Source organism: Sciurus carolinensis, chromosome 2, assembly GCF_902686445.1.
Source record: "Sciurus carolinensis chromosome 2, mSciCar1.2, whole genome shotgun sequence".
Taxonomy (NCBI): Eukaryota; Metazoa; Chordata; class Mammalia; order Rodentia; family Sciuridae; genus Sciurus; species Sciurus carolinensis.
This window is the reverse complement of record NC_062214.1, coordinates 59,530,928-59,548,488: the sequence shown is the minus strand read 5'-3', so window position 1 is coordinate 59,548,488 and position 17,561 is coordinate 59,530,928.

The window sequence follows — 17,561 nt, the reverse complement described above, 5'->3', positions numbered from 1 at the left end:
ATTCTCTATGAGCTCTCCCAGAAAACAGAGGCAGAGGAAATATTTCAAACTCATTCTAATAAGATACCATTATCCTAATATGAAAACCAGACAAAGATGTTTCAGAAAAAGAAAGTTACAAACTAGTATGTCTCATGAACCATAGATATAAAACTTTTCAACAAAATATTAGTGAACCAAATATAATTCATGAAGAGTTTTATACTACAACCAAGTGGAATTTATCCCAGGTGTGCATGTGGTGCATCACACTTGATTGTTGTTTAAAGTTCTTTTTATAAATTAAAATCAGTAACATAACCCATCAAATAAACTAATGTATTCCATCACCTTAACACAGTAAAAGGAATCACATAATCATATCAATAGATACATGTATTAGTCCATTTGCCATTACCATAACAAATGCTTGAATCTGGGTGCTTCTGAAGAAAAGAGCTTTATTAAGCTCACAGTTTTGGAGGCAGAAAGTCCCAGACTGGGTTGCCCCATTGGTTCATACTCTGATGAAGACCTAATGGTGAATGGAAACATATGGGTAGCACATGCAAAAAATGGCAGGGCAAAACAGAAACCAAGAGTGAAGGGTGAGGCCAGACTCACTCTCATAACAACGCTTTTGCAAAAACTAACACAGGTTTCCTTGAGAACTACTTTAATCTCTTCCAAGGGATTTGCCCCCCATGACATAGGAACTTCCCATTGGAACCCACCTCTTTAAGGGCCCATCACCTCTTTTTTTCCACATTTTTATTGGCACATTATAGTTGTACATAATGGTGGGATTTGTTGCTACATATTCATACACGCACAAAATATAACAATATAATTTGGCCAATATCACTACTTGGCACTTTCCCCCACCACCTCTTAACTTTCCCACACTTGGGACCAAGCTTCCAATGCATGAACATTGCAGAGGTAAACTACATCCAAACCATGGTAGTGCAGAAAAAGCATTTATAAAGTCCAACACCCATTCCAGATTAAAATTTTAAAAACTTTCAGTAAATTAAGATTAGAGTAAAAGCTTTTTAGTTTGAGTCCATCCCACTTATTGATTCTTGCTTTGATTTCTTGTGCTTTGGGAGTCTTATTGAGGAAGTCCAATCCTAAGCCAACATGATGAAGATTCAGGCCTACTTTGTCTTCTATTAGGTGCAGGGTCTCTGGTCTAATTCCTATGTCTTTGATCCATTTTGAGTTGAGTTTTGTGCAGGGTGAGAGGTAGAGATTTAATTTCATTTTACTGCACATGGATTTCCAGTTTTGCCAGCACCATTTGTTGAACAGGCTATCTTTTCTCCATTGTATGTTTTTGGCTCCTTTGTCTAGTATGAGGTGACTGTATTTATGTGGTTTTGTCTCTGTGTCTTCTATTCTGTACCATTGGTCTGCCTGTCTATTTTGGTGCCAATACCATGCTGGTTTTGTTACTACTGCTTTGTAGTATAGTTTAATGTGTTTTATGGTTATTATGATAACTCCTGTTTCACTTTTTCTATTCAGGATTGTTTTGGCTATTCAAGGTCTCTTGTTCTTCCAGATGAAGTTCATGATTGCTTTCTCAATTTCTATGAGAAATGTCATTGGGATTTTAATTGGAATTGCATTGAATCTGTATAGTGCCTTTGATAGAATGGCTATTTTGACAATGTTAATTCTGCCTATCCAAGAACATGGTAGATCTTTCCATCTTCTAAGGTTTTCTTCAATTTCTTTCTTTAATGTTCTATAGTGTTCATTGTACAGGTCTTTCACCTCTTTTGTTAGATTAATTCCCAAGTTTTTTTTTTTTTTTTGAGGCTACTGTGAATGGAGTGGTTTTCCTAATTTCTCTTTCAGATGATTCATCACTCATGAATAGAAATGCATTAGACTTACACGTATTGATTTTATATCCTGCTACTTTGCTGAATTCATTTATTAGTTCTAGAAGTTTTCTAGTGGAGTTTTTTGGATCTTCTATATATAGGATCATGTCAGTAAATAGTGACAGCTTTAGTTCTTCTTTTCCTATTTGTATCCCTTTAATTTCTTTGGTCTGTCTAATTTCTCTGGCAAGTGTTTCAAGGATGATGTTGAATAGAAGTGGTGAAAGAGGGCATCCCTGCCTTGTTCCAGTTTTTAGAGGAAATGCTTTCAGTTTTTCTCCATTAAGAATGATGTTGGCTGCAGTCTTAGCATAGATAGTCTTTACAATGTTGAGGTATGTTCCTATTATTCCTATTTTTCTAGTGAATGTAAAGAGAGAGCCTACAGTGTGGGAGAAAATCTTTTCCACACGCACTTCGGATAGAGCACTTATCTCCAAAATTTATAAAGAACTTATAAAACTTTACAATAAAAATACCAAGAACCCAATCAATAAATGGGTCACGGAACTGAACAGACACTTTACAGAAGACACATAGGCAATTAATAAATATTTGAAAAAGTGTTCAACATCTCTAGTAATTAGAGAAATGCAAATTAAAACAACTCTAAGATTTCATCTTACTCCAATTACAATGGCTTTTATCAAGAACACAAACAATAATAGATGTTGGCGTGGATGTGAGGAAAAAGGCACACTTTTACATTGCTGGTGGAGTTGCAAATTGGTACAGCCACTCTGGAAAGCAGTATGGAGAATCCTAAGAAAACTTGAATGGATCCACCTTTTGAGCCAGTTATCCCACTCCTTGGTTTATACCCAAAGGACCTAAAATCAGCACACTACAGTAACACAGCCACAACAATGTTTATAGCAGCTCAATTCACAATAGCTAGATTGTGGAACCAACCTAGATGCCCTTCAACAGATGAATGGATGAAGAAACTCTGGTATATATACACAATGGAATACTATTCATCCATAAAGAAAAATAATATTATGCATTTGCAAATAAATGGATGGAATTGGAGAATATCATGCTAAGTGAAATAAGCCAAGCCCAAAAAACCAAAGGCCGAATGTTTTCCCTAATAAGTAGAGGATGATATATAATGGGGGTGGGGGTGGGAAATGAGAGAATAATGGGGGAACTTTAGAATATGTAGAAGAAAATGAGAGGGGGTGTATGAAAAATGGTGGAATGAGACAGACATCATTGCCCTATGTACATGTATGATTACACAAATGGTATGAATCTGCATTGCGTATAACCACAGAAATAAAATTATGTACCCCATTTGTGTACAATGTATCAAAATGCAGTCTGTAAAAAATTAAAAGCTAAATAAAAATAATTTTAAAAAAAGATTAGAGTGATACTTCCTCAACTTGAAAACAAACATCTACAAAAATATCTACAGCTAATAATACACTTAATGGTGAGAAACTAAAAAAATTTCCTATTAAGATCAGGAACAAAGCAAAAACTTTAACCTCCTAGCACTTGTTTTCAATATCATACTGTGTTAATTAATATAATAAGACAAGAAAAGGATGCAAAGGGTATGGACAATGGAAAGAAAGAAACGAAGATATTTATGTTCACAGATAATATGATTGTTTATGTAGAAAATTCAAAAGAATGGACACATACACAAAAAATACTCCTGTAACTAACAAGCAATTACAGCAACATTGAAGGATATTTGGTTGCTTTCCTGTATACCTGTAATGAACAAGTGTAATTTGAAATTTTAAAAAACAGAGTATGTTTTATTTTAACACCGGCCAAAATGAAAATACTTGGGTATAAAACTACAAAACCCCAAGGAAAGAAATCAAAGGAAAACTCAATAAAAGGAAAGGTATTTCATGTTCATGAACAGGAAGACTCAATATTGTCAAGATGTCATTTCTTCCCAATTTGATTCATAGATTCAATGCAATCTCAATCAAGATTCCAGCAAGTCTTTTTATACTAAAAAACTGATTTAAAATTTTATATGGATGGGCAAAAGATCCAGTCAAACCAATACTGAAAGAGAGGAACAAAGTTGGAGGATTGACAACACACAATTTCAAGACTTACTATAAATCAACAATAAACAACTGTGGTATTGGTAAAAGAATGGACAATTAGATCAATGGTACAGAACAGACCACAGAAATGTATTCCACACAAATCCAATTAACTAAACTTTGACAAAGGACTAAAGGCAATTCAAAAAAGAAAAGATAGTCTTTTCAACAAATGGTGATGGAACAACCCGGCACACACATGCACAAAAGTAAATCTAGGCACAGACCTTACATCCTTCACAAATATTAATTCAAAATGAATCATAGATCTAAACATAAAACATCAAACCAAGAAAATCTTAAAAGATAAGATGGAACAAATGTGGGTAAGCATGTGGGTGGTTTCTTTTAAAATACAATACAAAATGCATAATCCATGAGACAGAGAATTGATAAACTGGGCCTCATTAAAATTAAAAAAAAAAAAACCTCTGCTCTATGAAAGACACTGTCAAAGAAATCAGAAGACAGGGTTTTCTCAAGATGGCGAACTAGAGGGCGGCTGCATTTCACGTTGCTCCAGGACGCAGGATTCAAAAGAGGAGATAGTGAGAGACTTGGGACCAACTCAAAGCCGCCGGGTGAGTCTCTCCCATTGGGGAGGCGTCCCGGATGGGGCGGTAGCCCCGGAACGCAGGGAACTTTGTGAAGTAGAGTTCTTCGGCGAGACGCCCCTCCCCCCACTGGAGCGGTAAACACTGACAACTGGGATCATCGTAGAGGACGCAGATCAGCACCACGCTTGGACTGCGACCAACCACTGGGGCTCCAGGCGGCTGCCTGAGGAGGAGCTGCATGGCGAGCTGTTTAGACTCAGAACGACTGCTTCTGAACACCTGGGGGGTTGGCCGGAGGAAGAGGAGAAGTGCGGCGGGTCACTTGGTCTAGGAGTGACTGCATCAGAGCCACAGGCGGTTGCCAGAGGAGGAGGCGAGTGGTGAGTTGATTGGACTAAAACTGACCGCTCCTGAACACCGGTGGCCTGCCTGGAGGAGGAGCGCGGTGGGTCACTTGGTCTCGGAGCCACCCCTCCTGAACACCCGGAGGGGCTACCCCAAGGAGGAGGAGGAGGAACAGGGCGGGTCACTTGGACTTGGAGTGACTGCCTAGGGCTACAGGCGGTTGGCGGGAGGAGGAGACTCGAAGTGAGTTGCTTGGACTCCTAGTGACTGCGTCGGAAACCCGGTGGCTGTCCGGAGGAGGAGGTGTGTGGCGGGTCTCTGGGTCTCAGAGCTATTGTACGGGGCTCCAAGTGGCGGCTCAGAGGAGGGGCTGCATAGCCAGGCGATTAGGTGCAGAGCAGGGTCCCAGGAGCTAGGTGGCTTCATGCTGGAAGAGCCTCACAGAGACATGCCTAGGGGCGGAGCGAAGTTTCCAGGACTGCGGGCAGATTCTCTGGGAGAGGCAGCCTAAGGAGACTCGCCTGCGAAGGGTGAGGCTCCCAGGCCCAGGACGTAGGTCCGGGCCCCTGGGAACGTTGCAGAGGAAGACAGCCCAGCCCTGGCAGTAGTTGTAGATTGAGGGGAACCTCTAGGAGGGGAACTGACCAGCGAGACGTCCCCACTGGGTGATTCTTTCCTGCCGGGTGAGGTTTTCCCACAGGGATGGTAAAACCAGAGACACAGGCACAAACAGGCCTTGCCTCAGCCCGCAGCCCAGTTCCCCGTTGGATGACCATTGGTCAACAAGTGGAGGCACCTCTGCCCACTAGCAGGGAATATACCCCACCTGAGGGTCACAACCACTAGAGAGGCAGCTTCTTCGTGGAGCTCCGTATTAACTTCCTCCAAGACTTCAGGCTACTGAAGGATAAGAGGGGATATACTAGCAATCTTCAGGGACATTATAAGTCAAAAGAGGAAATCTGCAATATCTTAATGACCCACTGATTCCTGAACAATATGAGAAAACAAGGGAAGAAATTGCCCCCAAAAAATCTAGATGTTACATCAATAAAATCCAACGACAGCATGGCAGAAGAAATGACAGAAAGGGAGTTCAGAATGTACATAATTAAAATGATCAGGGAAGCAAACGATGAGATGAAAGAGCAAATGCAGGCATTGAATGATAGCACCAATCGACAGTTAACAGAGCAAATTCAGGAAGCAAAAGATCATTTCAATAAAGAGTTAGAGATATTGAAAAAAAACCAAACAGAAATCCTTGAAATGAAGGAAACAATAAACCAAATTAAGAACTCCATAGAAAGCATAACCAATAGGACAGAACACCTGGAAGACAGAACTTCAGATATTGAAGACAAAATCTTTAACCTTGAAAACAAAGTTGGACAAACAGAGAAGATGGTAAGAAATCATGAACAGAATCTCCAAGAACTATGGGATATCATGAAAAGGCCAAATTTGAGAATTATTGGGATTGAGGAAGGCTTAGAGAAACAAACCAAAGGAATGAACAATCTCTTCACTGAAATAATATCAGAAAATTTCCCAAATCTGAAGAATGAAATGGAAAATCAAGTCCAAGAGGCTTATAGGACTCCAAATACACAAAATTACAGCAGACCCACACCAAGGCACATTATAATGAAAATACCGAACATACAAAATAAAGACAGAATTTTAAAGGCTGTGAGAGAAAAGAACCAAATTACATTCAGGAGGAAACCAATAAAGATATCAGCAGATTTTTCAATCCAGACCCTAAAAGCTAGAAGGGCCTGGAACCACATTTTTCAAGCTCTGAAAGAAAATGGATGCCAACCAAGAATCTTATACCCAGGAAAACTTACCTTCAAATTTGACGATGAAATAAAACCATTCCATAATAAACAAAAGCTAAAAGAATTTACAAAAAGAAAACCAGCATTACAGAACATTCTCAGCAAAATATTCCATGAGGAAGAGATAAAACACAAAGAAGCAAATCAGCAAAAGGAGGAATTACCCTAAAGGAACTGTCAAATAAAGGAGGAACCAAGATGTGTCAAAAATAAATAAATAAATAAATAAAATTTTAACTATGAACGAAATGACCGGGAATACAAATCATATCTCAATAATAACCCTGAATGTTAATGGCCTGAATTCATCAATCAAAAGACATAGACTGGCAGATTGGATTAAAAAGAAAGATCCAACAATATGTTGCCTGCAAGAGACTCACCTCATACAAAGAGATACCCATAGACTAAAGGTGAAAGGATGGGGAAAAACATACCATGCACATGGACTCAGCAAAAAAGCTGGAGTATCCACCCTCATTTCAGATAATGTGGACTTCAAGCCAATGTTAGTCAGAAGGGATAAAGAAGGACATTTCATACTGATTAAGGGAAGCATAAATCAGCAAGATATAACAATCATAAACATCTACGCCCCAAACAGTGGCTCATCCATGTATGTTAAACAAATCCTTCTCAATTTTAGAAACCAAATAGACCACAACACAATAATACTAGGTGATTTTAACATGCCTCTCTCACCACTGGACAGATCTTCCAAACAAAAATTGAACAAAGAAACCATAGATCTCAATAACACAATCAATAATTTAGACTTAACAGACATTTATAGAATATACCATCCAACCAAGAGCGAATACACTTTCTTCTCAGCAGCACATGGATCCTTCTCTAAAATAGACCATATATTAAGCCACAAAGCTAATGTCAGCAAATACAAGAAGATAGAGACACTACCTTGTATTCTATCAGATCATAATGGATTGAAGTTAGAAATAAATGAAAGAGTAAAGAACAGAAACTACTCCAACACCTGGAGATTAAACAATATGCTATTATATGATGAATGGATAACAGAAGATATTAGGAAGGAAATTAAAAAATTCTTAGAGGTCAATGAGAACAAAGAAACATCATATCAAAATCTCTGGGACACTATGAAAGCAGTACTTAGAGGAAAATTTATTTCATGGAGCACATTTAATAAAAGAAGTAAAACTCAACAAATAAACAACCTAACACTACAGCTCAAAGCCCTAGAGAAAGAACAGACCAACACCAAAAGTAGTAGAAGACAGGAAATAGTTAAACTGAGAGCTGAAATCAACGAAATTGAAATAAAAGAAACAATACAAAAAATTGACAAAATAAATAGTTGGTTCTTCGAAAAAATAAACAAAATTGATAAACCTTTAGCCACACTAACAAAGAGAAGACGAGAGAAAACCCAAATCGCTAAAATTCGGAATGAACAAGGAAATATCATAACAGACACGACTGAAATACAAAACATAATTAGAAGCTATTTTGAAAATCTATACTCCAACAAAATAGAAAATTTCGAAGACATCAACAGGTTTCTAGAGACATATAAATTGCCTAAACTGAACGAGGAGGACATACACAATTTAAATAGACCGATTTCAAGTAATGAAATAGAAGCCTACCAACAAAGAAAAGTCCACGACCAGATGGGTTCTCAGCTGAGTTCTACAAAACCTTTAAAGAAGAGCTCATTCCAATACTTCTCAAAGTATTCCATAAAATAGAAGAGGAGGGAACCCTCCCAAACTCATTCTGTGAAGCCAATATTACCCTGATACCTAAACCAGACAGAGACACATCAAGGAAAGAAAATTTCAGACCAATATCCTTAATGAACATCGACGCAAAAATTCTCAACAAATTTTACCAAATCACATACAAAAACATATTAAAAAGATAGTGCACCATGATCAAGTGGGTTTCATCCCAGGGATGCAAGGTTGGTTCAACATCAGGAAATCAATAAATGTCATTCACCATATCAATAGACTTAAAGTCAAGAATCACATGTTTATTTCAATAGATGCAGAAAAAGCATTTGATAAAATACAGCACCCCTTCATGCTCAAAACACTAGAAAAAAGAGGGATAGTGGGAACATTCCTTAACATTGTAAAGGCCATCTATGCTTAGCCCATGGCTAATATCATTCCAAATGGTAAAAAACTGAAAGCATTCCTCCTAAAAACTGGAACAAGGCAGGGATGCCCTCTTTCACCACTTCTTTTCAATATCGTCCTTGACACTCTAGCCAGAGCAATTAGACAGACCAAAGAAATTAAAGGGATACGAATAGGAAAAGAAGAACTCAAACTATCCCTATTTGCTGATGATATGATTGTATAGTTAGAGGAACCAGGAAATTCCACCAGAAAACTTTTAGATCTCATTAGTGAATTCAGTAAAGTAGCGGGATATAAGATCAATGCACATAAATCTAAGGCATTTTTATATATAAGTGATGAATCTTCAGAAAGAGAAATTAGGAAAACTACCCCTTTCACAATAGCTTCAAAAAAAATAAAATACTTGGGAATCAATCTCACAAAAGAGGTGAAAGACCTCTACAGTGAGAACCACAGAACACTAAAGAAAGAAATTAAAGAAAACCTTAGAAGATGGAAAGATCTCCCATGTTCTTGGATAGGAAGAATTAATATTGTCAAAATGGCCATACTACCAAAAGTGCTATACAGATTCAGTGCAATTCCAATTAAAATCCCAATAATGTACCTTACAGAAATAGAGCAAGAAATTATGAAATTCATCTGGAAGAATAAAAAACCCAGAATAGCTAAAGCAATCCTCAGTAGAAAGAGTGAAGCAGGGGGTATCACAATACCAGATCTTCAACTCTACTACAAAGCAATAGTAACAAAAACAGCATGGCATTGGTACCAAAATAGAAAGGTGGATCAATGGTACAGAATAGAGGACACGGACACAAACCCAAATAAATACAATTTTCTCATACTAGACAAAGGGGCCAAAAATATGCAATGGAGAAAAGATAGCCTCTTCAACAAATGGTGCTGGGAGAATTGGAAATCCATATGCAACAGAATGAAACTAAACCCATATCTCTCACCATGCATGAAACTAAACTCAAAATGGATTAAGGATCTCGGAATCAGACCAGAGACCTTGCATCTTATAGAAGAAAAAGTAGGTCCAGAGCTTCAACATGTTAGCTTAGGTCCAGACTTCCTCAACAGGACTCCCATAGCACAAGAAATAAAAACAAGAATCAATAACTGGGATAGATTCAAACTAAAAAGCTTTCTCTCAGCAAAGGAAACTATCAGCAATGCGAAGAAAGAGCCTACAGAGTGGGAGAAAATCTTTGCCAATCATACTTCAGATAGAGCACTAATCTCCAGAATCTATAAAGAACTCAAAAAACTCTACACCAAGAATGCAAATAATCCAATCGACAAATGGGGTAAGGAAATGAATAGACACTTCACAGAAGAAGATCTACAAGCAATCAACAAACATATGGAAAAATGTTCAACATCTCTAGTAATAAGAGAAATGCAAATCAAAACTACCCTAAGATTCCATCTCACCCCAATTAGAATGGCGATTATCAAGAATACAAGCAACAACAGGTGTTGGCGAGGATGTGGGGAGAAAGGTACACTCATACATTGCTGGTGGGGCAGCAAATTAGTGCAGCCAGTCTGGAAAGCAGTGTGGAGACTCCTTAGAAAACTTGGAATGGAACCACCATTTGACCCAGCTATCCCACTCCTTGGCCTATACCCAAAGGACTTAAAATCAGCATACTACAGAGATACAGCCACATCAATGTTCACAGCCGCTCAGTTCACAATAGCCAGATTGTGGAACCAACCTAGATGTCCTTCAATTGACGAATGGATAAAGAAAATGTGGTATATATATACAATGGAATATTACTCAGCTCTAAAGAATGATAAAATTATGGCATTTGCAGGCAAATGGATGAAACTGGAGAATATCATGCTAAGTGAGATAAGCCAATCTCAAAAAACCAAAGGACGAATGATATCACTAATAAGAGGATGATGACACATAATGGGGGGTGGGAGGGGTTAGTGTTAGGGTTAGAGTTAGGGTTAGGGAGGGGGGCAAGAATGGAGGAAGGAAGGACTGTATAGCGGGAAAAGAGGGGTGGGAGGGGAGGGGGGGAAGGGAAAAAATAACAGAATGAATCAAACAACATTACCCTATGTAAATTTATGATTACACAAATGGTATGCTTTAACGCCATGTACAAACAGAGAAACAACATGTATCCCATTTGTTTACAATAATAAATTAAAAAAAAGAAAAAAAAAGAAATCAGAAGACAAGTTATAGACTAAAGAAAAAGGAATACTTTCAAAACACATCCAAAATACAGCAATAACACTTAAAATTCAACAATAAGAGAAAGAACAATCCAACTTAAAAATGAGCAAAAGACCAGAACAGACACTTCATCAAAGAAGATCCAGGAATGGCAAATAAGCATGAAAAAAATACTTCACATCATAAGTCACTGAGGAAGTGCAAATTAAAACACAATGAGACACCAATACATTATTAGATTGGCCAAAATCCAAGACCTTGACAGCACCAAAGCCTGGCAAAAATGTGGGGCCGGGGCGGTGGGGGTGGCAAGAGGAACTCTCATTCATTGCTGGTAGGAATGCAAAACTGACATCTCTTTGGAAGACAGTTTGGCAATATCCTACAAAACTAAACATACTTCTACCATGTGACCCAGCAATCTACTTCTTGGCATGTACCCAAAGAAGTTGGAAACTTATATCATACACAAACCCACAGACACACATCTTTTTAGAGGCTTTATTCAAAACTGTTCAAAAATGGGAAGCAACCAAAATGTTCATAGTAAGTGAATGGATAAATAAACTGGTATATTCATACAATTCAATTTTCATCAACAAAAATAAATGAACTATCAAGCCAAGAAAAGACACAGAGGAGAATTAAATGGGTATTATTAAATGAGAGAAATTAATCTCAAACACGAACAAAAAAAAAAAATCATACTCTAACATTCTGGGAAAGACCCCACTGTGGAGCCAATAAAGATTATGGTATTTGCCAGGAATGGGATGGGGGGATGAAAAAACAGAGTGCAGAGGACTTTTAGGGCTATTAAAATATTCTGTGTAATACCACAATGGTGGGCACCCATCATTATCCATTTGTCAAAACCCATAAATGCACAATGCTAAGAATGGGCCCTGATGTGAATTATGGACTTGGGTGATAATGACATGCCAGCATTAGTGTTGATTCATTTGTTGTAAAAAAAGTACCGTTCTTGTTGGGGATGTTGATAGTGGTGAACCCATGCATTTGAGTGAGTGGGGTATATGGGAACTCTATATTTTCTGCTCTAGTTTGCTATCAATCTAAAACTGCTCTAAAAAAAATAAAGTCCTAAAACAAAAAAAAAAAAAAACCCAACTCAGCTACTGGCAGAAACACAATGCCTACTTTCATGCCAGAAATTTGTCTTTCAAACTCTGTGAAATCATCTGTGTCATTGGTAGTGATCTCTTTCTCAATGGAAAAGGCTAACATACCACTACTCCCTGGCAGAAAATATCTATTGCCAATTCTTTCCCAAATCACTTATTCTGGTGGGTGTATCTGTGATAACGATACTCAAATATCAGAATAGGTAGTAGAAACTCAGTACTCTAAAACTGCAATAGAAGTTGTTATGTGCATATATGAATATAGAACAATGAATACCACTGTTATATAAAATTATAATGCACCAATAATTTTTTTAAAATGTTAAGAAAATTACTTGGGCATGATGAAATTATATTTTTCAGAACTCCTATACAGCTTTTAGTATTTTCCAACTGTTCTGTGATGAGCATATCTATCATTTTGACCAATCATAAACAGATATCGTTTCACAGAGACATCTTTACATATTGCACACATGTATATCTAGACATTCAAATATTCATCATGTCATCACAGTATAGGTGCAGGGAGGGATAGTGAAAATGGCAAAAAGATTAGAATGAAGTATACCAAAATGGGAGCGGTGATTTAACTGTGGCTACTTACATGTGCCCTAAGAGAATTTTTTATACCTACCTTTCTGTGTTTTCCAGATGTTTCATAATGAATCTATATTTCATATGGGGAAATATATTGAATTTTCAATAATAGCATATTTAGAACACTTCCTGAATAAATTTGAGCATGAAGAAATTGTTATGACTGTGGTGAGAATTTTGGAAGATTAGCAGAAGCAGGGATAATGTGACATTTAGCTGATCTTTCAAGGGAACTTGGACAAATACCATTCTTTAAAAAAAAAAAAAAAGTAACTAGTGTTGAAACATGGTGTTTCTAGTATGATTCAGAAGTGAAGTGCCAAATTTTTCTGTGGAAAATTTTAACATTTCCCAAACCAAGAAGTCATATACCTAGAAAAGAGAAATTTAAAATAACTCAATTCATTTATTTAACATTGCTCCAAGAGTTAAATAAATAGTCTACTTTGAAGAAAAAAATTCTGACTGATATAAATTTTCTTGCAGAGAACTAGCCAGATAAGAGCATCTAATGAATGTTGAATACCTCACATGCTCAGAGCATTTTATACACATCATCTCTGATCCTCACAACTATGGTACAAGAAAAGTATTCACAGCCCCACTTTGCAGATAGGAAAACTAGGCTCAGAAGAGAAAAGTATCTTCTCTAACATTACATATTCAATGCATGACAGAAGTGGGATCTAAATTTATGACTGCCTTACTCCTAAGTCTGTGTTCATTCCAATTCTGTCCAAACCAACAGTTGGGGTCTTTGTCATGAAAACTCACCTGTGCACAATATGCTTTTCACAGAGTTTTTGACTAAAACATTATCATCCAGTAGGATACCTCATCTAGTTTACATATTATGTCTACATAAGTAAGGTTGTCATTTCCAAAAGCAAAAATCCTGCCACACAGATAAATACTTAACCTACAGAGCTTCACAGAAGAAAGTAACACAGGTTGCTTTCAGAAATGTCTGAAATGAGAGGACTCAAAGTATCACTTATTAGGAATCATATTCATTTAGAATCAAAATCTCTCATGTGCTCATTGAAAATAATAGTCAGATTATGTCTACACCTAAAGCACAGTACAAAAGTTGCTTAAGTTATCTTCTATTTCCTTTGTTTTTTTATTTCAAAAACAGAATTCCTCTAAACTTAATTGTAATCACCATTATATAAGTTTGGACTTTTGAAATGGTGTCGTGAAGATGTAAGCTTCTGGAGAGCAGATTTGGACCTCATTTATCTCCATACCCCAGTGCATACTGTGTTAAGCACAGTAACTGGTGCAAATAAACAAATTACATGTTAAAGAATCCTAGAACATAATCATAATAACCATTATAATCATAGAAGATAATGAAGAAGCAAGTTTCAGATGCAGTTCAACCCCAAGGAGATAGTATACCATCGTTGGGCTGCCCAGAGGACTAACACAAACAGACCAGTTGGTCTGGTCTATAAAGACTGTTCTTTGAGATCTGGATTTTTTTTCCTGATATGCCATTAATGGATTAAAGAAGAAATGCTTCACTTCCCTCTTTGATTTCTGATTTTCAAATAAGCACAATGGAAGGCAGAAGAGAAAGGAAGAGGCAGGATGAAAGGAGGGGCCAGGAATTTCTTCTCTCTCTACATTCCTATGATTTAAACACAGATCAGGGTTTGGCAAGTATGGCCCCTGGACCAAACCCTTCCTGTGGTCTGTTTTTGTACAGCCTATGATCTAAGAATGGTTTCTACATTTTGAAATGGTTGGGAAAATTCAAAATAATATTTCTTTTCAAGTAGAAATTATCTTAGAGTCAATTTTTCGTGTCCATAAATAAAGTTACATTGGAATTTAGCCACATTCCCTTAATATGTATTTCCAGGCTGCTTTCACACTCCAACAGCAAAGTGCAGTGGTTGCAACAGAGACCATATGTGCCACTAAGCCTAAAGTATTTACTATCTAGACCTTCACAGGAAAACGTTAGCTGACCCATGACCTAGGCACTCAAGCAAGTGATGACTTGAGAAAACAAATATGAATCCAGGATGAACTAGGCCTACACAAATGAGGGACCAATCTTCCCAACTACTTAAGCTAAGAAAGTTCACTCTGTCAGGAGAGCAGGTCACGTGTATTGCAGCAACACTGTTACCACCTGTCCAAATCCCCTCACCTGTGCCCTTTACATGGCCAGCATTTCCTAGGCATCCATGGAGAAGCAGGGCGCATGTTGATGGCTTGCCCGCACATCTTCCCTTCCTCCTATTTCTTCACATTCTATTTTCTGAGTGGTTGTCAGAGGAACGCTGAATCCTGCTGTCGTCTTTCAGACCCCAGGAGCAGTTTCTGACAGTCTTGGCACCATGAAGCATTCCAAGCTCCTATCACAGCCCTGCAGCTGCCTGCTCCCAGTTCAACCAGGATGAGCTTCCCACAATGCATTTGTTTTTTAATCTCTCTCTCTCTCTCTCTCTCTCTCTCTCTCTCTCTCTCTCTCTCTTTCTCACACACACACACACACACACACACACACACCAATTGGACAGAGGGAGAAAAACCTTTCTGGCTTCTTGCCAAGCCTAAGAGAAAATCCTTTTTATAAATTGAGATTGTTGTATCCATTGCAAAAGTGTGGCTGTCCCTTCTTTTGGAGAGTGATAGTCCTATTTTTCTACACCACCTGCTCTGACCCATTGTGTCTGTGTGTACATGCATCTGTATGGGGCTGTGGAGCAGGGATAGAGGGCATACAGGAGGGCATACAGGAGAGGGTGATCAGGAGAGAATACCACAAAATAGCCCGACAAAAAGACATAAAATTGACTGTTTAAAGTTAAGATTTGTGATTCCCAAGTCAACTACCTTCAAGCTGCAGAAACTGAAGTATGAAGAGAGGAGAGTGGGCGGTTCTCTCTGGCACCTTATTTACTAAGACAATTTGTTAGTCAAGAATATCTTTGACAAAAATTGCCTATAATAGAGTACAGAAAGAGAATATAGCAAGCTATTAAAATGATTGTCTTTGGGTGGGAAGGAGAGGGAGGGATCTATTTTTTTTGTTTGTTTCAACTATTCTGCCGTCCTCATTTTCTCTTTTGTTTTAAGTTGAAGAGAAAGGATATGAATGACACAGAAAACCTTAAAGAATGCTGACTTCACCAAAGGTGTTTTACAGTATTCTCCCTTTCAACATAAGGACTGAATTTGCCCTACTGCCCCAAGGATCCTTAGACTGATTCAGGATCATTTTCTGAACATCACTTATTTTTAAACAGAAAATGAGGTTGAATTGCTACTGACTTCCAAACACCTAGATTAGTGGATTAATTTATCACATTATCATGTTTCCCTCACTCTCCCACTCTCCAAAGCAGAATAAATATATAAATATCTGATTAATTAAAGCATTGAATGATTACAATCTTCCTCAAGGAGAAATATATAGACTTCAGCTTAAAAGAGTGATTGAATAAATGCATATATGCCTCTCCTTCATTAAACTACATTAAAGTAACAAGCGAACATTTTTAAAAAATAAATAAACTCATAAGGATAAGAAGAGATAAAAGACAATACCTGTAGCAATTAGGAGGGTGGAAAGTAGAAGGTATGTGTGGTACCTGATATGATGGACCCAGGAATACTGAATCCTAACCAGCAATGGAAAAGCATTAAGGATCCCTAAAAACTCAGGAGTTGGCAGCATAATTTACCTCTGGAGGCAGAGGCAAAAGTAAGATGGAAACAGGGTTGTATTCTAAATACAGGTGGATCCCAGATCCTCTCCCTGAACCAGGTGACTGTACCACCCAAATGGTGATAGCAGCTATAAATTACTTATTCTATAGATATTAAAGTGTAAATATCCTCCCAAAAATAGTTCACCAGCCATTTTACATTTATGAGTGATATAAAAGACTGTATATCTAATACATGGTAAATAATGATTGATTATCTTATATGTAAATACATAGTTTGCATAAAATTTTAAATTTTTCTAAGTTAAAAAAAAATGTGCCATCTCTGGGCTGGAGCTCTCCATACACAGAGTGCTGAAAGCAGTAAGCAGAAGTAAATATTTACATACTGAATACTGAGCCCCTCACGCATTTCTTCCCTTGGTTCCAAGGACAGTGGTAAACACACAGGCAGGAGGTAAGAGAATTATTCTGTTATGATTTGGATGTGGCAATGTCCTTCCAAAAGCTAATGATCCCCAATATAGCAAGATTAAGAAGTGGGGCTTTTAGGCAGTGATTAGGGGTATAACTTCATCAGTGGATTAATCCATTTGATGGACTGATAATCTAAATGGACTACTGGGTGGTAACGAGGCTGGAGAAGGTAGGTCACTGGGGGTATGGTCTGGACGCTATCTGTCCCTGCCCCTTTCTCTCTCTCACTCCCCATTCCCTCTCTTTTTCTCTCTGCTTTCTGAATGCTATGAGCTGAGCATCTTTTCTTCAATCATGCCCTTCCACCATGATGTTTCTGCCTCAGAGCTGGTTGATCATAGGTTGAACCTGTGAGCCAAAATAAACTTTTTCTCCTCTAAGTTGTTCTTGTCAGGTATTTTGGTCACAGTGACAGAAATTTGACTAACACACTCCTCTAGAGAGAATCCCACCAGTCCAAGTGAAAAGGTCTGAAGACATGGTATGAAGGGAGGAGGTTTCCAAAAACTGACCCAGACAGATCACCTTTTGAGGAAGACAACAAGCAGAGCTTTCATCAATTTTAGCTTTTCGGTGCTCCATTTTTTTAAACAGAAACATACAGCTAA